General features: G+C 43.8%; 1 protein-coding gene across 7 annotated transcripts in view; it reads left to right on the top strand.

Moving 5' to 3' along the window:
* Positions 1-25,108, top strand: part of TACC2 (transforming acidic coiled-coil containing protein 2) — a 128,244-nt gene that overhangs the window by 60,011 nt on the left and 43,125 nt on the right. The window lies entirely within an intron of this gene.

The following is a 25,108-nucleotide window of genomic DNA, read 5'->3' as shown; positions in this document are numbered from 1 at the left end:
ATTTTGAATCCAAATGTTAGACTTATCAATACCTGGCTAATCCAGTGTATCTACTCCAAAATACCAGAAGAGGGAGCTTAGGCTACACTGGTTATTACTATGCTGATCTTTCCTTCTGTTTTTAAACTATTATTTTTTTATGTTTTTTCCCCCAATATTTTCCTTTATTGAATTAAATTTTGCTGGTTTTTTTTTTTTTTTTTTAATTTGTTTCTGGGTGTGAAACTGTGCAAGATCAGGTCCTGTTTAAGAGGACTGTTCTGCTCATTCCCCTTGAGATGCTGCCAGCAACTTCCCCACCCCACACCTGATTTGCATTGCCACTGTCAGTAGTGAAGGAAGAAATTTTTCAGCTGGTTTCACTCTTGCTGAATAAATATTACCTTGATTTCAAAGTTAAATGTTTCACTCCCTCAGATTTACACTGACTGTTGCCATAGTGTTTCACAGGTGCTCCAGCACGTTTTTGCTTTGAAAACCCCTAATTTGAGTTGGACTCACAGAATTATTTAGGTTGGAAGGAACCATAAAGATCATGTCCCAACCATCCCATCTCAAATATAGACAAGACATGTGCTTGGATATTCCTGTCTGTGGTGATTAACCAGTCTGCTCTTGGGGCTCAGCAATCAAGGCCTGCCCTTATTGTGACATCTATTAATGGAAAAGGTCACAGCACAGCTGAGAAGATGAAATGGGCACTCCCTGGAGAGCAGCATTCTCCACCCCACCAATACCCATGGCAGCTTGTGACAAGTGGGATGCACGACAGGAGACACCACAGGAAATGCAGTTATGCCACTAAAGCTCTGCTCAGAAATGCCAAAAGATGCTGCTGTCAGCAGGAGGGTACTCTGAATTATGAATTAAAATGTGCACAATAGACGTGTTCTGCTGTGAACAGTGCACAAAGAGCTATTAGCAAATGCTGGTGAAAAACTATTGACTTTAATATCTAGGAAATGTTGATTAATTATTTCTTCTTAACTCCTGATTGTTTTGATCAGAAAAATGGTGTCTTCACCTTTAGTGTGTGTGCTGCTGAGGCACAGTTAGGCCAGGTCTTTGTAGTTTTCTTCCATGACACTGCAGTGCACAAACCTGTGTATCATTGATGGAGAACAAGTGTTTTGCAGCAGTATGCAACTTCTGTCATCTGGAGAGGATTGAAGTTGGAGAAAAATGGGCATATGAGATTTTAAGCTGGAAAATGCTCACCCCAAGATGTTGGCTCTTTCCAGAGAATCATCCAGAATTGTTTGAGCTTCACAGATAGCCTGGATTTCACATTCTGGGAGTGCTGTAGTGCAGTCACAAATTACTGTTGTTTACAAATCCAAATTGTAACCACTAAAACATGGGGATTTTCTTTTCCTTTTCACTAGAATTCAGCTTCAACAACAGAAGTAACTTCAGAACTCTGCAGGCAAGCACAGCTGCTGTGCTTACATATTTAGATTGGCTTGTGCCTCTGAAGTTTGTTTTGTTTTGATATTGATGTATGTTTAATAGTGTAAATGTCTGTGTGTGCATAAGAAACTCTTGGCCTTGGACACTTCCAGAGGTGGGAAGTCCACAGCCTCTTTGGGCAACATGTTGTTGCCAAAAGAGGCAAAATGTTCAGGCAAAATGTAAAAAAATGTTGTGTTAGTAGAACTTCTTAATGCAGAATCCAAATCCAGCCCAGGATGTCAGCAGCCCAAATGTGCACTCCCAGCACCCTCATTATCTGTTTGGAGCCTGCTTTTACAGCTATCTAGAAATCTTTTTACTTCTCACATCACTATGCCTTGAGAGTAGTGATCCTGTCACCCACAGCTTCTTTCTCTGCAGCTGAACTGGTGCGTTTGTATCTTGATGGACTTTAGATGAGCATAGAGGTGAGAATTAGAGTTGTTTGTTGGACAAAAGATCACTCTTGCACCCTCTTGAAAATAAAAAATATTTCTGTTCAAATAGCTGTCTGCTGTTGTAATCAGCCCCTTATGTGAATGCTTCTGAGATTACCTTGTATTTTTATGTGGTTCCTGTGTATTGAGTCAAATCAACCATGGAAAATAATAGCCTGCAAATTGGGTTCTGTTTCACTTTGTCACATTGATGAGAAATGTCTGGCAAGGTGCTGAACTTGTGCAGCTGCTGGACCACTCTCTGATTTTCTGTAAAATGGATCCTTGAGGCATTGCAGTCTCCTCTATGATTATGATGATCACATTATGAACCGTGTCACAGACACTTCATAATTGGAGAGAAGTGCTGAAATATTGCTAGAGAATAGCTGATTCTTTATGGAAGCCTATGGACAGAGCTGGAAAGTCTCTGGGGAGCTGCTCCATCTCTTTGTGCTGTGGGGAGCAGAGCTGGACATGATTTGTTCTGGAGAACAAAAACCAAGTGCTGGTTTTGAGCTTGTCCTCTGCTGCAGTCTCACTTAAAAATTGCACCTGTGATGTTCTGTGTGGCTGATGGGAATGCAGAGCTGGGCCCTCCCTGTTGTCAGATACCAGGTCAGTTTTCTTCCAAAAGCTACAGCAGACTGGAGTCTGAACATTTTGAGAGACTTTGGATGGACAGGGAATGTCTGTTGATCTCTAAAATCAAATACACATTTCTGTCTTACCTAATTTTCCTGAAATGATCCTGGAACCAATTGGGAGCACGGCAACAAATCTCTCTGAAAGCAGAAAGTCACAACAGCATTTACACAAAGCTCTACTTTCTGTGCTGTTGGTTTCCAAAATGTTTCATAATGCTTCCCTGGGAGGAAGCAAAGCTGAAGAATTGGTGTCAGGCAGAAAAACAGGATAAGCTTTATGACTTCTGGGTTTTATTTGCTTGATTGTGTGTTGAAAGCAAGTTTTCTCCTTTTGCCCACCTTCAGAGAGGCTTGGTTTGAAACTGAGGAAATAAAATTCAATGTATTGCCTTCATTTTGGACCAACACTGATAATCCTAGACTGAGTTGATTTTAATGATATATTCAAAACCAAGAAGGAATTAAATGGGTTTCAGAAACCAGTTTTTTTCTCTTGACTGAATTTAACCCTTTTGAAAGGAATGTGTTACAACATTTAAGTTTACAAGTGCATTGAGCAAGGAAGAGATGAGAATTGAGGGATACAAATGCCTCTTTCCTTCCAAAATGTGGGAATTTGCAGGGTTTTTTTTGGGTTTGGAGTTTTCTGGGGCAGAAGGAATGTGTAGTTTTTGTGGGTTTTATGTTTCTCATGTGAACTGGATAGTAGGTGTTTGTCTGGACTGTCTGGTGCACAAGTGAAGTGATGCCTTTTTGAGGATAGCAACAGATAGAAGGCATTGAAATAAAGTTGTTTAATTCTTATAAACTAAACCCAAGGATTTTTGTTGAGGCTTTGTGGCTGACACCATGAAAAACAGCGCAAAAATAGATCCCTTACACATAACTAGCCAGCCTGTAAAAAATGGACAGGAATGAGCCACAGTGCTGCTCTTCATCCCTTTCCATCATTCCAAGTTTTTACAGGAGATTGTCTCCTGAGTCCTGTGTTTAGAACTGCTCAGCCCCAGGCAGGAGGATGCTTTGTGTAGACATTTTCAATTTATTACTAACAACATCAAACTCTGGGGTGTCTGTTGTGTTTCAAGCCCAAAGTGTTGTGGATTTTCTTGTAGCTGGGTGTGGGACTGGCGTGGTGGGGTTATCTGGGTGAACCCAGGATGTGGGGGACAGTCAACAAATAGCTGCCAGCAGCTCCATTTTTAAAAGGCAAAGCATTAATGGGTGCTTGACACAAGTGGGAAATGTCACCTGTTTTCTAAGCACTTGCTGGTTGGGAATTTGGGCTCGCTGGGGTGCTCTGCCTGCAGGTTTGCTCAAAGAGAGCAATTGTTTGTGTGTCTGGTAAAGCTGCTCTCAGTCTGAGGGCATGGACAAAAGGGTGATGGTAGCCCTCTGTCTGCCTGTTACTCCTGTGTATTTTACAGGTTCCCTCAGGCAATTTATGGTAATTTCCTTGCTGCTAGAACAGGTTCAGCAGCATGAAAATGAAAATGTCGTTACGCTAATTAATCCATCCACAAGGAGTCTGAGAACAGCACTGATCATTCTGCATCCTACAAAAACCATGGCAGTAAATATTCAGAAATTAGACTCTAGGCTTGGGATGCTGTTCCTTGGCACTGTGGCACACACAGGGACAGCTCCTGACACTGCCAGGAGGGTGGAGGATTTGTATGGGATCACCTCTTGTCCTAGAGCAGGTAATAAATAAGCTAAAACTGTTGTCAGGTGTGTTTTGTATTTCTCAGTACAAAATATTTTATGCTAAAATATGGCATGGGCTTTTGGGGTGCTCTAATGCTAAATCTTCTGAAAGCAAAAGCTTAAAGAAGCCATTGAAACACACCAGACATACTTCAGACCAATTTTGTGTTAACGCTCATGAAATCAAATTGAAGCTGCACGCTGACTTCTTTAAGGCAGTCATTTGACCACCCATCCTTAGCAGCCAGAGCAGAGCATCGCACCAGGGGGGATGCTGTTCTTGTCTGCTTTCTTCATCCTGCATTTTCATCATCTAATTCTTTACTTGGGCCCTGAGGCCAGCAGGCCTTTGGATTCTGCTTGCTGTAATCTCCTGCAACAAGGTGCTCCCAGAGAGCATTTTCAGCACTGATCTTGTCAGCTCAGGGCAGGTGCATAAAATCCTTAAAAATGTCAGTCCCCTCCTGGCATGAGGCAGCTCCTTCCCTCACAAGCCTGGCTCCAGCTGCCCTAGGGATCTTACACCTCAGGATGTTCAGAGACTTAAAAAGAAGCATGGAAGCAGGATGATCTCCTGTCGTCTGTGATGGTGTTTTTGCAACTCTGTTGTTTGGAAATGCCAACAGAATTTGGGTATTTGGCTCGTGGACATGGTCTGCAGAGGCATGTTCAGCAGGAAGACAACATCCCTCCTTTGGTGTGGTGATGCTTGTGGTCCCAGTCTGAAGGCCAGGACAGAAATTTGGTAAATAGGAGTTTAAAGTTTTGTTTGTGATCCGAGGAATTCAGGCCTGGCTCTTACAGCAGTAGCATGATAGAGCCCAAAATCCAAAACAGAAATGTCTGCGCCTTGGCAGGAGGGAAAGCAAAGCAGCGAACAGCAGAGCAGAGGCTGCAGAGTGAGGTGTGGGGGTTTGGCTGCCCTGACCCCAAACTCTGCCCCCTCTGAGGCTCTGTGTGGGGCAGAGCCCCGCTCCTGCCGGGCAGCACCCACAGCCAGGGCTGAGCTCAGCTCCTGGGAACCTCCTGTCCCTCTTGGTGTGGCTCCTCAGTTCCAGGGGAGGCTTTGGAACGTGGAATCCTGCGGGGTGCGCGGTTCTCACGTCGCTGACGGTGATTCACTGCCGGCCCCTGAGAGCCTGGAGCCCCCCAGCAGCACCGAGCAGGGCCCCTTTTGTTGTCCTCCCCTGCCTTTCCCGTGCTGGACATTTCAATAACTAAGCAGGCATCTTGGTTATTCATAACTCTTAATGCCATTAATCTCACTTGCAATTTAGATTAAGCAGTGACCTTAGCAACCAAGCAGGGATCAGTGGGGAGGGGTGCAATTATTTATGTTTTGTCTTGGTTTTATTTTTTTTTGAAACACACACTAATGTTTGTTTCTTGTCAGCTTCAGTGTCCATCCTGGCTGCATCGTCACAGGTCTCTCCTGTTTTCTTGGAATTAGCAGATGTCAGTGGGCTCAGGCTTAAAACTCTGGGACATTGTGTGTTTTCATGAGGAGTGTATCAATGCAAATAAAGCACTCACTCTATGTTAATCTAGATAAGTGGTGGAGCAGACAATGTGTCTATTTAAGTATTTGATCTGTAAGAACAAGTTAAGTCTGTTAAGCTTTACACCCAGCATCTCCTGGTGTTGTTTGGCGGTGGATCATTTTGTACCACGGTGACATGGATAAGGCTGAGTTGTGCCAGGTGATGCACAGAGGCAATTGAACAAATTGCTTCTGTTTTCCTTGAAAACTGTATTGAAAAATATCCCACTGATTTAACACTCTGCAATTATTTTACTGCTCAGATTTCATTTACACTCTCCAGTGGTGAATCAGTGCCCCACTCTTAGACCATTAAAAGATAAATGCTGAGCAAAAACTAATCCAAAACCTACAGCTAGCAAAAAAAACCACCAAACCAACGAACCCATGGTTTCAATCTGAAGGTCTGTCACTCTGTGTAGGAATTTCTGATTTATCTATACTGGAATGAAATTAAGCTAAGGATAACTGGAATTTAGAAGGATGGCAATAAATGCATCTTTAAATGGCTAATTATAGACTATAATAATAAGTATACCATGGCCATGAACTGCAGTACCTATCTGTTTATTAGGCACTGCTAAAGCACAGATGTTCCAATTTGTGTTAACCTTTCACTGGTTTTTGCCAGTATACCAAAATGGGATACATTTGTCACATGTTTCAGCTAACTTTTGTATTTGTTCTTTTATTTGTAGCACAAAGGTGCTCATAAAAGTAAGGGAGAGAAAGAAATTTGCTTTTTTTTTTCATTGCTCTCATTATCTGATAGCAGCAAGAGGTCATAGCTTGGCCCTCCAGGGTTGGTTTGGGTTATCATCTTTCAAAATAATAAAGATTTTTAATTTTAAACTGTGGTTTGCTCACATGCAGTTCTGTGCTATCCTGGTTTTGGCTGGAATATAGTTAATTTTCTTCTATTCCCTGGAACAAAAAAAAAAAAAAATTAATCACATGGTTTGGTTGGGTTTCTGTGCTTAGCTGTGACTTTCTGAAGGAGGTTTCTGTGACAGCAGCAGTGCTAAATGTTGTTCCTGTCCCACAGCAGTGCAGGTGGTGAGCTGGAGCATGGAGGGACCTGGCTGGAATAAAAAATTTTAATCTTTTTATTAAAGGAATTTTAAATTACTGTCCTCTAGGGAGGTGGAAATTATAAGATACTTCCTCTGATATTGTGGACAGCCTTGCCATGAACCCTTTGATTCCAGGCAGCCTACAAGTAAGAGAGGCTTTGGGGTGAAAGCTTCTTCCCAAGCTGCCTTCAAGGCTTTGGGGCCCAAAACCAGTATCATTTAAATAAATAAAAAATTGAATATTTATATACATATATATATTGAAATATATATATATATATATACTATATATTTAAATAAAAATATATACATATATATACATAAAAATTATTGAGGGTTAGAATTATGTTTAAACAATAATCTGTTTTGTAAAACATTTCCCCACCCTTTGTTTGATTGGATTTTTTTATTTTTTATAGGAAGTACTGTTCCTTAGAGTTCTGGCAGCAGCATTCAGATACCAGAGAAACCCCTTTTTGCTTGGGATGTTTGGTTTTGCTCTGTCTTTGCATTTTCTTTCATGTGGTGCTTGTTTGTGCACAGTACCTCAATAATGCATTGCAGCTAGGAGGTACAGCTCAATATTCAGCCCTGCTTCCCTGGGGAACAGATGTGTGAGGAAGGCTTTTCTTTCAGCAGGCTCTTTGATGTTCTCTGTGTGCGTGTGTGTATGTGTGGTCGTGTTTATAACTTGTGTAAATGCCTGGCACGATGGACACTGAAGCCAAGAGCAAAGAAACAGAACATAAATTTCAGTATCTCAAACCTTATCATGTCCTGCTCAGTATTGTTTTTTGATGGAAGCCAAAATTTTCAAATTGGGTGCAAGTGACCAAAGTTTGAATTGATATATAAACACAAAATGGAATAAGACCAAATATTTAGGAGTCTGTAGAGTGTTTTAAGCAACTAATCAGTGGACATCCAGTTTCAATAAAACATTAATTTAGTAGAGGCCAAAATATGGCTCTTGCTTAAATGGGTGAAAGAGGCAGAAAGAGAAAATGATTAATTTTCAAGGATGGTACTGAATACTTAAATAGGATTTTCAGCAGTGGGATCACAATAAGTTGTTACATGGCTTTTAAACCCTAGGCTGAAGTGCCTGGGGCATTTTAAAATCCTTTGAAGCTACAATGAGATTTTTTTCTTTCTGAGCTACATCTGTGTGTTTTTAAGGTTCCAGAGAAGTTCTTACCAAATGTACTCAGAGTGTCAACACGGTTCTTGTATTTTTAAAAGCCCACACTAAATTTAGTGCTAAGTTGATGCTTCTTGGCAGGCCCGAAGGGTGAGCTGGGGCCAGGCAGGAGAGGTGGAGCTCCTCTCATCTGAGGTATTTCTTACCAGTCAGGATGGGCTGCAGCTTTGTAGTGTAGCAGATTTCATGGCCAAATCAGGAGTAAATCTGCATTTTGGCTTCTTGCACGTGTTGGCCAGAAACATCAGTTTAGTGTTTGTTATTGCATCCCATAGGCAACCAAGTCCCTCCAGTCCAAGGCTCAGTTACAGCACAGCTTTTTGTGCAAGACCATGGCCAGCAGGAGTTCACAGTGCTGCAGCTGAGCTGCTTGGGTGGTTAATTTCTCACAGGGAAGAGAGAAATCCTGTGCTCCTCATGAGCAGGAGAAGCTCAGAGGCGCTGAGCCGTCCTCTGGTGAATCTCTGAGCTGTGCACAGGAACTGGGGTGGGATGGAGGGGAGAAGGAGGCACTGCCTTGCCTGTGACACCCCTCACCATAACCCTGAGCCCCCTCTAACCCAGACAGAGTGAGCAGGGCCACAGCTGGGCTCCAAAGGCTGAATGAAGCCCTTCCTCCTGTCCTGCAGGTTTGCCAAGACCTGCAGTTCTATTTCAGTTTGAATGTTTGTTGCATAGAAACGTTGGAGAATGGGAAAAAAGCAAACCTGCACTGTACAGCTCCTGAAAGGACCACGCTGACTCAGAGTAGGATTCAATCCCAGCTTTCTTTTATTAGGTTTTTGTTTATTTAATAAATGTACAAGTGAAACTTGAAGGAGTTGACACAGGCATTTTAAGTGTACTCTTTGCACTTGTTAGGAGTATCCCTGTTTCCCTCAGTGCCAGGACAAACAGTGCCTGTGTTCTCCCTCTTGGCTTCCAGGTACCTGGTAGGGCTTTACTTAATTTGGTGTTTGCCTTTCTAGGGATTTTTCTTCTTTCTGTAGAAATGAAATCCAGCAGGGAGCTATTATGATATTCAAAGACCAGGTAGAGCTACCACACACCAACTTGAGGGACTCTGGATACAGAGATGGAATTTTAGTGTGTTGGCCAATACCATTGATTTCCCATACTGGATGGGAATCCTGGAGTTATTAACCATTTCAAATCTGCTGCCAGAGAGTATATAGGACATTTTCATACACTTTATGCACTTTCTGTGTGTTCAGTGCTGCAGGGTTTGGGGGTCACTTGTGGCTCAGGCACCAGCCCTGCTCCAGAAGTTCTGGAGCTCAGTCCCTGAGAGAGACACTGCTGCTGCTTCTCTGATGGACTTGGGATGAGTCTTGAGCAATGAGATGCTAGAAATGAGGGTTTGGCTTTTGTCAGAAACTAAACAACCCCAAAATTATAACTTGCTCGGAAGCTTGTGGCAGAACAAAGTGCTGGCTCACAGGCTTTCCCCTATAGTTTAAAAAAAGTAAGGAAAAGAAGAATATAATTTATCTTCATACTGTTCATAAAACAGAATTAAATTTTAGGCAGCCTCTGGAAATGAAAATTTCTTAATCTTCTCTAAACATTCTTGTTTCCTCTTATCTCACTAACAATTTATTGTGGGTGCACCCAGAGAACCAGAACATTACACATGTATTCAGTAGTCATTCTTCTGTCAAGCAAGAAAACCCAACTGGATTTATGCAAGCAGAGAAAAAAATCCCAAAACTGTTGAAAGCATGAGCCTAATGAGGCCTCCACTAGAGCATAAAAGCTGTGCACTGATAGGGGCATTGAAGTCAGCACGTTTTAATATTTTTGTTAAATTTATCTGATCCTTTTGACCCCTCCGCCCTGTGATGTATCCAGAATTGTTACATAGCTTCAAGCCATTTGTATCCCTAGAGTTTCATCCCTGATACAGGCAGCAGTGCAGCTGATTTTTTTTTTTTTTTTTTTTTTTTTTTTGCTCCTTTAATGATGTGAAACACGTCTTGTATGTGAATCATCTGTTACTTGCCAACGACAGGGATGTGGAGAGCGATGGTGCCCATCCTTTTCAGCATCTCAGAATTCCCAGTGCCCTGGTACCTCCTCGATGGCAAAAGGACGAGCTGATTTGCAGGATTTGGAAATCTGTGGTCCTAAAGATCCTCCCCACCTTTATTAAGCATCCCTGTCCAGCAAGGGGGTCTGTGCAGGCAGGAGCAGAATGGTTAAAGTGCCCCAGTGTCGGATGGAGCTGCTCCCACTTTGGCTTGTTTACCTTGGCTGCTCATGATATTCTCGCTACGTTCCTCACGGAAGATTCCATTTTTTCCCCCGCAAGAGGGATGAGCTGGTGTGTGAAAGGAGCAGAAATCAGCCGTTCTGCTCGTTCCTGCTCCGTGCCCGGGTCCCGATGAGCGCGGCTGCTCGGGCTGGGGGGAGATGTGTGCGCGGCGCCCGGCGCACACGGGCATTTGCATTTCAAATCGGCTGAGTCAACACAATGTAATGGTCCTGCCTGCAGGTCCTTAGAGAGCCACAGTAGCTGACAATGTGTGCTTAAAGGGAGGGTCTGCTTTTCTTCGTCTTCTTTTTTTTTTTTTTAATTTTTTTATTTTTTTTAAGCCGGTTTCCATAGCCAATAGTACCGTTCCAGGCGCCTGCACCGGAGCTGTTTAGCAGATGATTACCCCGTCACGGCGGCCGCGATTTTGTTTTATTTTATAAACACCGTTCATCTGGGCAGGAAAAAAAAAACCAAAAAACCAAAACAAGCCCTAAAACCGAACAACAACCCACCGCCAAAACTGGCAACGCTTCAGAGAGGAGAAGCTGCCGAAGTGTTCGTGCCTGTGCTGCCACTGATGCGAGCAGCTGTTCCCATCTGCAGTGCAGCACCGCAGCCTCCACAGAGCCGGAGCTGCCGGGGCTGCTCGCCGGGGGGATTCCGCAGGAAGCCGGCCTTGCTGTCGCCTAGCCCCGAGCCCAGGGCACGCTGAGGATGGGAGGCTCGCAGTCCCTGCAGCAGGCACAGACAGGTGGCCTGGTCCGGGAGCCGTCTGAGGCCATGTAAGTGCGGGTGCCGTGCGGCGCCCGGGCTGGGCGCTGCCGTGGGGGTGTCTGAGGCCTTTGTTCGGCGGGGTGTGGGAGAGCTCCGTGCCGCTGCCGGGGCACCCCGCTCCGTGTGTGCCTGCCACTGTGCGTTCTGTCTGTCCGTGTTTCGGGTGCCTGGTCCGTCAAACACAACGAGCATGGCCAGCGAACAAAACCCCGGCCCCTTCCCCGTTCCCGAGCCCACCGCCGCCTCGGTGTTGTCGGTTTAAAACGCCCAGCGTGGGGCTCCGTTTCACTGGGCTTTTTTCAGGGCTTCTCTCTGCACGGATGCTGTGTTTTCAGCATCAGCCTTGTCACATCCATCCCTGCCATGCTGTTAGATCCTCTGTGGAGCATAAGCAAGGTGTCCTTAGGTCTCTCCTCGCTGAAGGCCGGCTCGGAAAGATTTGCTGCGGGAGGAAGGAAAAAGGAGGCAATTTGTGCTTGTTCAGAGCGAGTTAGCACTGTTCTGGGTGGCTATATCACATATAAAAGTGCAGAAATGTGCATGTAGGAGTAGCAGCATCGTTTCCCATTTGTAAATAGGATTTTGTTGTTTATTGGTAGAGGATTTGGCAGTTTACTTAGCCAACAGTCTTTTCTCCTTAACCCTGCACCCCGGGCTGGTAAGCTGGAATGCTTGAGCATGGACCTTACCATGGGTTTTAGAATGGACTGCCTTGTCTCCTTTTGTCATTACAGTTGTATAAATCACATTTATCTTAACATGCCTGACTACTGTGTTCATTACTGAATATGTATTTTGGTAAGTTTTAGGTATTTATCCATTAGGGCTAGTCTACAAACGAGCCTCATATAGGTCTCTTTAAATTTTTTTTTCAATTTAATGTGTGCTTGTTAAGGTAGCTCTGATTATGGTTGAAACATCATTTGTGTGTTTGAGATAAGTGCCTCAGAGCCATTGGGGAATGATAGAGCAGTAACTGATAGTTTTGCCTCTGTAATAGGCCTTACAAGTGGGTATCTGCTCCCTATTGTCATATTCCAGGATATCAGCAGATAGCTTTGCTTGACAGTGTCTTGTTATATTTGTAAGATACAGGCCTAACAGCATTTCTGCATCCTTTGTTCTTTTGATGCGTAGCTTCAGCAATTAATATTTTTCCCCTATAGTTCCATCTGACATTCCTATAAAAAGCATCTATTTTAATAATATGGTGGAATAAAAGGATGCCTCATTGTCTTTAAAGCACCATAAATGACATTTTCATCTGCACACACTGCTGTTGATTATTAACAGCGGTCCAAGGACTGGGCAATAAAAGACATGTTGCTAAAACAGTGTTCAGGCTTTTTGTCTTCAATTTTCACAGCCTTTTAAGAATGCATTCTGTTGGATGAACAAGACCAAGGTGTGTGTATATATATTTATATATATATTGATGAAGGTGTATATATATATATATATATATATATATATATATATATATATATATATATATACACACACACATTTGAGGGGCACTTGAGTAGGTTATATTGTCATCTCTCTCAATGATTCCTTTTATATACAAACCTACTCATGTTTTGCATTAAGTCATTCCTGTGGGGTTTCAAGATGATCTTTTAAGGTCTGACATAATCAACAGATGCACTTTTAGCACAGCCATCATTCAGCAACTGTTGATGTCATTGGAAAGAGTTTGTGGAAGGTATTACTAATCTTGTATTAAATAAATCACCAAGAGATTGTGCTGCTTTCTACAACTAAACACTATTCAAAATGAGATAAGAATGGAGGTGTTTCTCTATCATGGGCCTGTTTCATGAAACAAGAACACCCTTGTAGCATGTCATGGTCATCACTTCTGGTGTGAGGTTTTAACTTTCTACCCTTATCACTGTAACTTTTACCAGTGCTTTTTAAATGAGGTTGCATTTGGCTTGATGTGCACACATAAGCAAATTCCTTAATGGCAGTGATGGCTCAGAGGCAGAAACATCTGGCCATGTCCCAGGCAAGTTGGGCAGCTGCCCACGCAGTTCCAGCATCCCTGAAGCCATCACTGCTGCCATCAGCATTGACCTGAGGAGAGCTGCTCCACAAAGGGACAGCAGGGTTGGCTTTGCCTGCCCTGAGTTCATTAGAGTAGGAGGGTGTCAGTCAGGAATCATTACTGGAGTAGAACAGCATCAAAAAAACTTCAGAGGCAAATTCCTTACATAGCTGCTGCTTTAGGAGTTCCTCCAAAGTATCCAACGTCCATCCTATGATGGACTTCTTGATGAAATATTAGGGAAAGTTGTAGAAATAAATTGGTGTTAGAATCCATGCTGAAAAGGGGTCTAGGTTAAGATTTTATCTGTGATTAAATATGCTCTTTTTGCATGCATATGCCAAATTCCCAATTTTAATGTAAATTTGTTTCAGGCAGGATAAAAGTATTTGCAATAAACTCGCTATTGCTACTGACAGCCCGGGGTGTTCTGTCGCTCATTGTGGATTGTTAGCACTCGCTGGCAGCAGACAATTGCCCTTTTATTTAAAGAAAAAAGAAAAGTCAATTTGGAATGATAAAAAAGGGAGAGCCCAAGGGAAGCCCCTGACAATAAAAGTTAACTGCAGATGAAAGTGGGGTGGCTCAGGCCTCGCTGCTGACGTGATGAGCTCTGTCGTGTGCTTTGCAAATCGCAGCAGGCACCCTGGTGGTCACACACCGAGCTCAATCGGGGGCGCGTTTCCATCAGATAACAGGAGTGAGCTCTGCTGAAACCAGAGCCAGTGACAGTGAGATGATGCTCAGTGTGCACGGATCTGTTGGGTGCACACCCAGCTGGAGATGGCATCCTTGTGTGCTCTGTCTGACATGGCACTGCTGCCCTGCTCAGGGTGTGAGCACAGATCAGCTTGCCAAGCGCTGCCACCTTCATCTTCAGTGCTTTGATTTGTGAAAGCACTATATTTCCCACCTTCATCTTCAGTGCTTTGATTTGTAAGAGCAGTATATTTCTATCTCCTGGCAACGTTTTTTAAGTATTAGCAAACTGGAAACGTTGCTAGGGTTTTAAAAGCTGGGAGCTCTTAGGCATTTGTCATCCCTGAATCATTTGGGGTTTTTTTAAGGGGAAAGGGTTTCTTTCTCCTGAGCACGAACCGCACCTTGCTTTTCTGGTTGCATTATGGTTGCTGTCCTTGCAGCAACTGGCAGGATTTACGTTCAGTGCCCATTCCTTGATCAGCCAAAGGGGTGCTGATGTGTTATTTCCTCCCATCAGGAGCTTTACATGCTGCGTCTCTAACGTTTGCATCCCTTGCCAATCCAAGAGGAAAATGACTGAAGCCTGAGCCAGCTCCCACTGAAGTTGGTAGTGAAACGCCCACTGACTTCAGTGGGAGCTGGAGCAGGCTCCAAGAAAGAAATGGAATGTCACTGATCATTGGTAGCAGGCCAGGCTGCTGGTGTCCCAGTGAGTTGTTTTTCAATATTTCTTCTGCTGTGTGGTCTTTTCTTTTGTTTGTTGGTTACCGGAGAGACTCAGAAAAATATAAACTGGATAGTCTCAGCCTTCTGCACAGGAGATGTGAGCAGTTTTCTTTGTGTAAGGGTCTGTAAACACATGCATTTATAAAAGTTATGGCTCCATATGTGTAAAAAAACAGCCCTAGGTTGTCTGTCTTTCAAACCTGGAAGAATCGATTGTGCGGTTCTTAAAAGTTTGAAAGAAAATCAGTCTGGTGAAATATTTGCACAGTATTATATGCTAATACATAGGAAAATGAGGAAAATGGTCCAAATAGATATACATGGAAGAGTGGGGTGTATATATATATATATATATATATATATATATATATATATATATATATATAATTTAAACATATTGAAAGAATTTGAGTCTTGGGAGGAGGGGAAGCTGATGTTACTGAATTGATATTTAGTCTGAGTTAATCCCTTGACAGACAGTTCTGCCTATTGTCAGCTTATTATGTAGAAACATAAATTTGTTTTCTTCTTCCTCTTACTGACAGCTTTCAGTGAGCATCCCCCATCAGTAATTAGAGGATGCTCTATCTGCTGGGCTTGTCTGCTAAACAGGGTGAATTGCTGGAAGCCATGGGGATGTTTTACTTAAGATGTACCAGGAGTAACGAGGAGATTCTTCTGTCAGGCTTCCCTGTCTTTCATTCCAGCCTCCCTTATTTGAGCCCAAAGGATCTCATCTCTGAAGTCAATGACAGCGCTCCCTTTGATAGGAGAGGTGGTTACATCAACCACTTCTTCTGTCACTGGAAGTAGGCAGGTCACGTTTAGCCTTGAAAATAAAATGAAAAGACCCCAGCCCTGTGTTAACAAGGCACAGCACACGTCTGGCAAAGCCATGTGTGCTCTAAAGCTCTCCATACGGAGCGGGGTGCCCTATGCCACCTGGAATGGAGCTGCTGTCATCTATTATGGATTATGACATGCAGGCAAATTGGAAAATAAAAACTGATGTGAGGTGGTAGAAACATGAATGAAAAGGCATTTCCTGCACATGCATTGTGGCTGTCAATTACCAGCAGAGCTGCTTCCCTGGCTGCGTTTGCTTTTTTGCTTTTTGCTTGCCTTGACCCAGCAGTCAGAGGAACTGATTGTTAGATTTAAGTCAAAGATGATCTTCAGCGCTCTGTGTTTCAAGAGATAATAGTCTGGGTGCTTTGAATGTTTCTCTAACATGATTACAGCACACAGAAAAGCAGTTCTGTCTCTTACAAGCACATTTCCTTTGTTTTAAGACCATGCACTCATCATTTTTATATTTGCTTATGTCTTATGGACACAGTATCCTTATCCACCACTGATGCTTTGTAAGGATTTAGCTGTGTACCAAGCTTCTTATGTAGTCCAGGTAAACAGGCTTTGAGTGGCAAGAGGCAGAGTTGTAATTACACTAGAAATTCAATGCAGTTTGCATTCTCTTGGAGAAAGTGGGCGGGTTTGCTGTTAGTAGCAAACAAGCAAATGTGTTTTTACTTTGGAAAAAGCAAAGAAAGGAAAAGTGTCATTTCTCTTCAGATCCTTAAATGCTCTTAAGGAACCATCTGAATTTAGTAGCAGGCTATGGATATCATGTTTTGTATTCCCATTAGAAGCAGCTTAATGGGGAAAAAATTGAATTAGTTTCCTATTTCCGCTACAGTCTTAAATTTTTTTGTAAGGCAGGTGTTGGCCTGAGAGCCTTCATTGATGGTGACACTGGATAAGATAGTGAGATCCTTCCCTGGCTCTGGAAACCAAATTGGAGTTTGCACATGAACTGAATTTTGGTTGAAGCCACTGTGGATGTGTCTGAGACAGACCCTGGGACAGCTGTAGAGCTCTGTTTCTTGTTTGCCCTGCAGTATTGTTTGCTACAGCTCCTCTCCCTCTGCTGCAGGGAGTGATTCAGGGGATGAATGGATGCTTGGGAAACCTCTGAGAGGAAGAACTGGGGCTGTTGGTTCTGTTGGGGCAAATATGTAAACTTTGAGACAATCTGTGTCTTTCCATTTTAGGCTTATTTGAGTTTGATTAATCAGAATCCTCAGAGTTATGTCCAAATTTACATGGTACGTTTTTCCTAAACAAAAGCAGCTTTTTCTGTAGAGCTTAATGTAAACCAGGTTGTATCTGACACAGGGTACAATTACAGTCACATAAGCTCCTGCTCCTTTAGAGCTTTGATTTCCTTCAGCATAAAAACCTGCACTTATTGCTCTTGTTAATAACAGCCCATTGCTCTCCTTAGAAATGAGTCCAGCATTGTGCTGGGAAAAGGGTTTGGTGATAAAGGAGAGAAAAGATGGGCAAGGAATTCAGATCCCTTTGTTTATGTTCCCAAGTGCAGGACCAAAGTGGGAGCTTGGGAAGGGAAGGTTCAGGCTGCTCCTCACCTGGCTGAGCTGGGGAAATAAATGCCACTGGAAATCAAGGATTTGCTCTTTCCATCACTCTGTGGTGCTGAGTTGGTGCTTCCTGAGCCAGGGAAGGGAAGGGAAGGGAAGGGAAGGGAAGGGAAGGGAAGGGAAGGGAAGGGAAGGGAAGGGAAGGGAAGGGAAGGGAAGGGAAGGGAAGGGAAGGGAAGGGAAGGGAAGGGAAGGGAAGGGAAGGGAAGGGAAGGGAAGGGAAGGGAAGGGAAGGTTTCCCTGAGAGTTGCAGCAGCACCGTGTGCCCATGGAAGAGGTGAATGAAGGCAGTGGGAAACCCTGCATAGCTGCACCGAGCTGGAGCAGCAGCTGGATCTCACCCACCCGAGGCAGGAGATGGAATGAGTACAGCCCAAGCAGAGATTTTGTTGTTGTTGTTATTAAGAGGTCAAGATAGATATTTTTTGTTCTTTTTTCCTACTGCTTGCTGGCCACATGTCTGTGCATGCATCTGCTTTAGGTGTTGAAATAGAGGAGTAAGGGTTAGAGAGGATCTTGCAAAGTCCTGCAGGGAGGCTGTGCAGGGGCCCAAAATGCAGAATATGGGGCAGGCTGGAGGCAGAGGGTCTCTCCTCCTCTGTTTCCTTCTCAGTGAAGGTTCCCCCCGCCTCTCTTCTCCACCCCCGTGTAATCCTTGTCTCCTTTCTGGAAGGAAGGGCCATGCACAGGCACTGCAGGAGCAAAACCCCTTCCACATTCCGGTACTTTCAGCATCTCCGTGCTCCCAGGATTGGCCAGTGCCCAGGAATGGTGGGTGTCACACATCCCCCCGCGCTGCTCTGTCCCCAGTCCTGCTTTGGAGCTGCGTGGCAGAGCTGAGAGGAGGCTCTGCAAAGGCACATTGTTGCATTTAAAGGGTGGCTGCAGTAAACAAAGCAATTCCCAACCTGTGGCTCTGCTCCTGATGAATTATTGATCCGTTCCCCATTGGTGATGCTGTGTAGCTGGAGCACAGGGTGATTCTTCATGGGGCACAGTTCACACAGTGATGATTCCTGGATTAAAATTTGAGACCTTGGGACTAAAGGAAGAGGAAAGATACCTACCAGGGGTATTAAATATTTCAACATCAACCACTGATTCAAACCCCAACCCCTAACCCACTAGGGTGAGCAAAATGCATCACTGCCTGTGATTATTGTGTATTAACTGGTTATATTTGTTTTAGGCATTTCCCACCTTTGATATTGGGGTAGTCTGCATCTTTCTTAAAAGATTTCTGTGGTTGAATATTCAGCAGCCTCTGGTGATTTAGGGACACATTAGTATATTTGCAGTTGTGATGTCTGAAGAAGAGTGCCTTTAATTAAATTGCTTTTTCCTGTTGTACCTCAGGGAATAAAGCATCTCCCTGAGAAGAGCGTAGGGATTTAAAAAACAATTTCAATTCTGAGTCCTGTTTCTGTGGCATAGATATTTTCATTATTCAGGCTGAAGCCAGTAAAAGAGAAAGCAGGCTGGCCAGAAAGGATGGAGGATTGTTTTATTATTCATTTATATCAGTGGTGTTGAAAAACATACCCTGCCAGATCTCAGGAAAAGCAATAAAAAGGAAAAATGTAACATGATTTAAAGCAATATGGGGAACTTCTTGCTAATCAGTTAAAAAAATGATTTAAGTAGATTGAAGTGCTGCTGTAAGTGTGCCATGTTATATCCCGCAGTCTTTTTTCCTTCAGATGTGGTTTCCCACAGCTTGAGACATTTCTCTAGCATTGCTGTGTGAAAGCAGGAAATGGCTTTTGTTGGGGGAGTGGGAATCTGGCTTCTGCACAAAATGTGCTCAAAATTGCTGAATAAACAAGGAGAAAAAGCAGGAAAAAATAATTCCTTCTTCCCATTTCAGTTATGGTAGGAAGACTGCTTATAAGACAATAGGCTAAAACCCAAAATTCAACATTATTTTAAGATGATTATGCCCTTTTAGTTCTCCTCCACTGCAGTTCTAATCCTGTTCTCTAAATATAACCATCCTGTGAGGAAAAACGAGCCTTTTTATAGCAAGTGATTAATGTTTAAGGTATTCATAGTTTTCTTTTTGCAATCTATTATAGCAGACACATTTCCAAACCCATCTCTGTGGCTTGGATAACACACAAGGTCTTACTTTCCCTTGCTGAAGTCCCACATAATGATCTGAAAGGGGAAGCCATAGCATTTTATTTCTGTTATCTCACCTGTGTTAAAAGAGAAAATGCAGATTCTCATGTCTGAACTCAGACACTGAGTTATCCCAGCACTTCAGCTTGGAACCCCCATTGCTGGAAGAGCTGGGAAGTGACTCAGTGCCATCAGAGCAGCAGTGTGTGACCATGTTCACCCATTCACAGCAAATCCACCCCGGTGTCCATCAGTGACACCTCAGCTGAGGTGCTCTGGGGCAGCTTCAGAGGGTTTGACACCCGTTGGGCTGAGGGTGAGGGGAGGCACAGAGCTGCTCAGGGCAGGGGATGGCTCTGGCTGCAGGGTCACCCTCCTCCTTGTGCTCCAAAATTCAGCCCTGTGCCTCACCTGGCTGCAGGGTCACCCTCCTCTTTGTGTCCCAAAATTCAGCCCTGTGCCTCACCTGGCTGCAGGGTCACCCTCTTCCTTGTGTCCCAAAATTCAGCCCTGTGCCTCACCTGGCTGCAGGGTCACCTTTCTCCTTGTGCCCCAAAATTCAGCCCTGTGCCTCACCTGGCTGCAGGGTCACCCTCCTCTTTGTGTCCCAAAATTCAGCCCTGTGCCTCACCTGGCTGCAGGGTCACCCTCCTCTTTGTGTCCCAAAATTCAGCCCTGTGCCTCACCTGGCTGCAGGGTCACCCTCCTCCTTGTGTCCCAGAATTCAGCCCTGTGCCTCACCTGGCTGCAGGGTCACCCTCCTCCTTGTGTCCCAGAATTCAGCCCTGTGCCTCACCTGGCTGCAGGGTCACCTTTCTCCTTGTGCCCCAAAATTCAGCCTTGCATCTCTCACCTGGCTCTGGCTGCAGGATCCTCCTCCCTGTGTCCCAAAATTCAGGCTTGTGCCTCTCACCTGCCTCTGTTTGCAGGATCACCCTCCTCCTTGTGTCTGAGAATTCAGCCTTGCATCTCTCACCTGCCTCTGGCTGCAGGATCCTCCTTGTGTCCCAAAATTCAGCCTCGCCCCTCTCACCTGGCTGCAGGATCACCCTTCTCCTTGTGCCCCAAAATTCAGCTTTATGCCTCTCACCACACATCCTTGTGGGCTGGCAAGGGCCATCTTTGTTGTAATAGTGGTTATTTTACTGGGGAGCTGTGTTTTCTGTAAGAATGTTTAAGCTGAAATAATATTAAAATCTTCCTCTGGAGAGGAGCGGCTGCCCTGCTTTCTGCACACATCCCTGTCAATATGAGCTCTTGTGCAATTGTGGTTTCGGTGGAATGGGATTTATTTGACATTTTAAGTGAGAATTGGATTCTCATTTTAAGTGAGAATTGCAAAGGATGCTTCTCTCTGCTCCATAGCTCAGGCCATAAAATGAACACGTGATGTTATCCTGCTCTCGGGTTGAGCAGAAAGGCTCTGCTGAGAAAGAAACTGCAGAGGATTTTGTGGAATATTACTCTGAATGCAAAACATGATTTCTGTTTAAACCTTCCAGCTTTGATTGTGTTCTTTTACAAACATTTTTTTTTAAAAAATGGCCCTCATTCTGTCTGTCCTCCAGTATTGTTTTTAATTATTGCTTTAATGCATCAGAAAAATAGCAGAATAAATAATGAAGATACCAAAGAAATTAACCTCATCCCAGTTCATAGATTTCTTCTATAAAATTATTTGAAATTGCTGTGGTAAAAGGAGCTGGAGTTGTACTTTTCATTGAGCCATATCCAGTTTTAAAGTAAAAATAAAAGAGATATGGTAACTCAGTGGTGGTGACTGTTATAAAATGAAAATGAAAAATTTAACATGATTTAAAGCAATATGGGGAACTTCTTGCTATAAAGTAGGACTTAAATATAGGATCTATGTAAAGTAGGACTAGACTTATTTTCTAGCATTATTGTTTAAGCTGAAATAATCCTGTGATGAAATTGTGGCTTTGTTTTGATGGTCAGACTTTGCAAGGCAGGAGGGAACCTGTAGAATGTGGCAGGAGTGTTGCAGGCGAGTAGCCCAAAGTGTGATTGCCTTTTCTGTGCACACATTATATATATGATATGTAGGATATATATTCTCTATGTGTGCCCCACACACCAGCCAGCAGACTGAGGGATTCCCCTGTAAGGTGATGCACTTTTCAGTGCAGACTCAGCACTAGAAATCTGAATTCCCACTGGCTTCTGGTCAGAGGTCTGGGGCATTGTGCACATGACTGGAGCAGACCCTCAGAGACCAGTACCCTGTGGTTTTCCTGTGTCCACCTTGCAGGTACCAAACATCATTTTATTACATTCTCCAGGCTTTATTCTCATCCTGTCTGTGCACATCCCAGCTCCTCTGGGATGATGGTGTCATGCCTATGGGAGCTGAAGGAAAGCTTGGTGATCTGTTTCCTTCCCAACATCATTTGTGGTTGGTTTCCTCACAGTATGGGTTTGTTGTGAATTTATTCAATCCTAGGATGGGTGATCTTGTCACTTTTCCCTAGAGTAGTGTGAGAGAGGCCCATTAATAGTTAATGGCCAGAAATGTGTCCCTGAAGGAGCTGTCTTGTAAATGGAGTGTGGTGACACCAAGTGACTTGTTGGTACCTCCCCCAGCTCCTGATTTAATTTAAGCATCAGATCCAGCACTGAGAGCATTCCCAGGGGGCAGAGGCAGCAGGACAGATGGCTTTCCATGGTCCCTGAAGTGTCACCCATCTTTCAGCTCCAGCAGGCTGGGCTGAGGTTACAGGCTGTGCGCTGCTCTGGGCTAAAGGTTTCCACAGAATCAGAGGGGTTGGAGTTGGAATGGACCTCTGGAGATCATCTGCTCCAACCCCCAGAGGGCCCTGAATTCTTTTGAGACACCCTATAATTCCAAAGGTATGTTTTATTAGAGAAAGGGAAAATGGTTTGTGAGGTTTATGCCGCTCACACATATATTTGCATTGTTTTCTAAAACCATGTATTCAGCAGATCTGTTGGGTGCTGGGTTTGATAGGGAGACTAATTCCAATTTGGTAGATGCCAAAAATTAATACCTAAAATAACCAGGTAACTCCACCATTCCATCTCTGTTTTCTGTAGGTTGCTGTACAAATTTAAATCAAAATTAAAAATCAGTAGGGATATTTCATATTCAAAGCATGTAATAGCTAACATGATGTAAAAAGAAGCTAATTATTGGGGAATGTCATGTTAGCTGGAAGTCACTGGGTAGGCAAATATTATGTAAAAATCACAGCATAGAAAGTTGGCCCATCTCTGATATTATCCTAACCTAGTGCTGGGGTTAAGAAAATGACCTTTTCTTGTAGCTGTAGAACATTCTTGGTCCTCTTGAGTAGGCCCTTGGGTCAGCTAATGGCTGCTGACCTGAAGTGGTAACTCGATCTCCAGGAAAGGCATTACCATTTGGGCTCTCCTGATGTTCTTGAATTGTGATGCAGAGCTGTGTTTGTAAGAGTCTGAAGAAAAAAAGGAGTAAAGACTGTATATGTCTCTGTATTAGATTTGTGTAACTGAACCACAAGTGATGCCACAAGATGAATTATGAGAGATTGTCAGTTATTTAATTTTATATAAACAAAAGGGAAAAGCCCTCAAATGTAAAATGTCATGAGCAGTCATTTGCCCCCGCTGGACTCTGCATACATTTACTACAAGAAGCTGTCCTTGCTGTTTAAAGGTCCCAGCCTGGGTGGGTAAGGCAAATTTGAACTGAACTCACCAAGAGCACTGAACATGATGAATTTCAAAGGTCCCTTCCAATCCAAACTTGTTTTATGATTCTGTGTATGTGCAGCAGTTCAGAGGCAGAGCTGAGAGCAGGATTGATCTTCATCTGGAGAGATGTATTGCTGGAACATCGTGCCTCTGTTCTTTTTGTGTTGTAGCTTACTTGGGTTTGGGGGATTTTTAGGAGAAGATCATTTTAACCACTGAAAATGACACCTGGAAATCTGAAAGGGTTTTATCAGATTTTTACAGAGAATGAGCTTTGACTGAAATCAATGCATCTCTCTGAGTGCCTTGTCTCTCTGGCTTTAGAAACTCTGGAGTTACTGAGTGTCTTTCCAGATCTGTCAGCCTGTGTGGGCCTTGCCACTGCAGTGAAGGTGCCTGATTAAGGAACACACAGCCAGATTGACCTCAGAAGGATGCAGCCACTCCTGTTATCTTGGATCTGGGCTCATCAGTAAACCACACCTGAATTATTCATGCTGGCTTTATGAGGATCATCTCTGAAAATGATCGATGGAGGTGAAACTACAGAACTCATCCCTCCTTTTTATTTCCAGCTCATCTCCCAGTGGGAGATACCCAGAATGAAAGCCAAAATTAATCTTCAATACTAAATTGAACAATCTAAAAAGTTGGTTGGGTTTCTTTTTTCTCCTTTTCTCTCTGATTGAGTTTCCTCTCATGGTGCATGATAAATTGTTCAGTAAATACTCATGTGAAATTTATACCTTAAATTTATGATATAACAGCTGCAAATGCTTTGCAGGGCCAGGCCTGATGGAATCTGTTTCCTTTAGCTCTTGCCACAGATGGTGCTTTTGCATTAGCACTGCAGTGTTTGCTCATCTGGGTCCTTCATGCCATGGCCTTGGACTCTGTTTGCCTCAGGTCCCTGCAGTACCTGGTGCAGGAGCTGAGGTGATCCCATGGTGCCAAATTCCTTGTTTGAGTCCTGAGGCTCAGGGACAGGTCTGCAGAGAGCTTTAATGAGGGTTTACATTTCCTGGAGGGATGGATGTACTTGGACAGACATTTTCCCCTTGAGCTGCAGCTCTAGCCAGTTGTAAAGAACATGGGGATCTAAAGATGAGATGGAGAAAAAAAAGAGAAAATGTCCATTTCTATCTCCTCTCCCTCAGGGGGTCCAGCTGTACCTCAGGAAAAGACTGCAGGGGTTATTGCCAGTTAAAACTGGTCAGGGAGGGATTGCTCATCTTCAGAGTCTCAGTCTCTCTGTACACCTCCAAATGTCACTCACACTACAATGAGAGGGCAATCTGCAAACATCCACACAAACCTTTGCAGTCCTTGCTTTCATTGCATCTCCCTCCGAGCACTCCTGGGTGGCAGTGAAGCACAGTTTGGTTTCGTTGTTGTGTGTGTGTTGTAAGATTGCCTGGTTTATTTCCTCCCAATGTGTCCTATTTCTAAATACACCATGAGAATGAAATTGTCATGTCAATAAAATATAGGGGAAAAACAATCGGTGAACAGAGTTTTTTGGGTAACAGGGAGAAGGTTGAGTTTATGGAGTGCTGGCAGGGCTTCAGTGATGCTGCTGACCGGTAGGAGAGACCTCAATTAGTCCAGGACACGTTCTGCTAATTAGGGAGATGAACCATACACTTTCCTAATTGAAAAGTTTGGAAGAAAATGTACAAATTGAAATAGAATCTGTTCACCTTTGTTTCTGTGGTGCAGATCCCCCTGAAGCCAGTCTTGTTGTTAGCTGTGAATCCACAACCCTGGCTGATGGAGAGCAGCTCCTTTGGCTCCATCTCTCTCTCCTCACTCCTAGCACAGGCAGCACTTCTCAGTAATGCAGCTCCAGCTCCTGGCTTCAAAAATTCATAATATCAGCCCCTATTTCCTCTTCAGATTGTTCATATTGCACATCAGTAGATCAGTACTCCATAAAGCAGTCAGGCTTGTTTGTCTTGTTTCCTGAAGCAGGCTATGCACTAAAGAGAAATTCTGTATAGATTTAGCATTAAATGAAGTAACCCCACAAAAGCCCATGGAGCTCCCTTGGCACATCCCACTTCCAGTTTTGCTCCCTTGAGCACCTCCATGGGAGGTGGTGCTGCTGAGCTCAGTCCTCCTGTCAAAGTCCTGCTTTTAATTTTATTTTAAATTCTCTTTCCCTGCTATGGAATGAGAGCAGGGAGCAGGGTGGCACTGGCTGTGCTGCTGCAGTGTCAATATTGGAGGAACCCAAGGCAGATGGCAGCATTCCCACCACAGCCCA

The sequence above is a fragment of the Ammospiza nelsoni genome, chromosome 8 (assembly GCF_027579445.1).
Source record: "Ammospiza nelsoni isolate bAmmNel1 chromosome 8, bAmmNel1.pri, whole genome shotgun sequence".
NCBI classification, from domain to species: domain Eukaryota; kingdom Metazoa; phylum Chordata; class Aves; order Passeriformes; family Passerellidae; genus Ammospiza; species Ammospiza nelsoni.
This window is presented reverse-complemented; position numbering and strand designations above follow the sequence as displayed.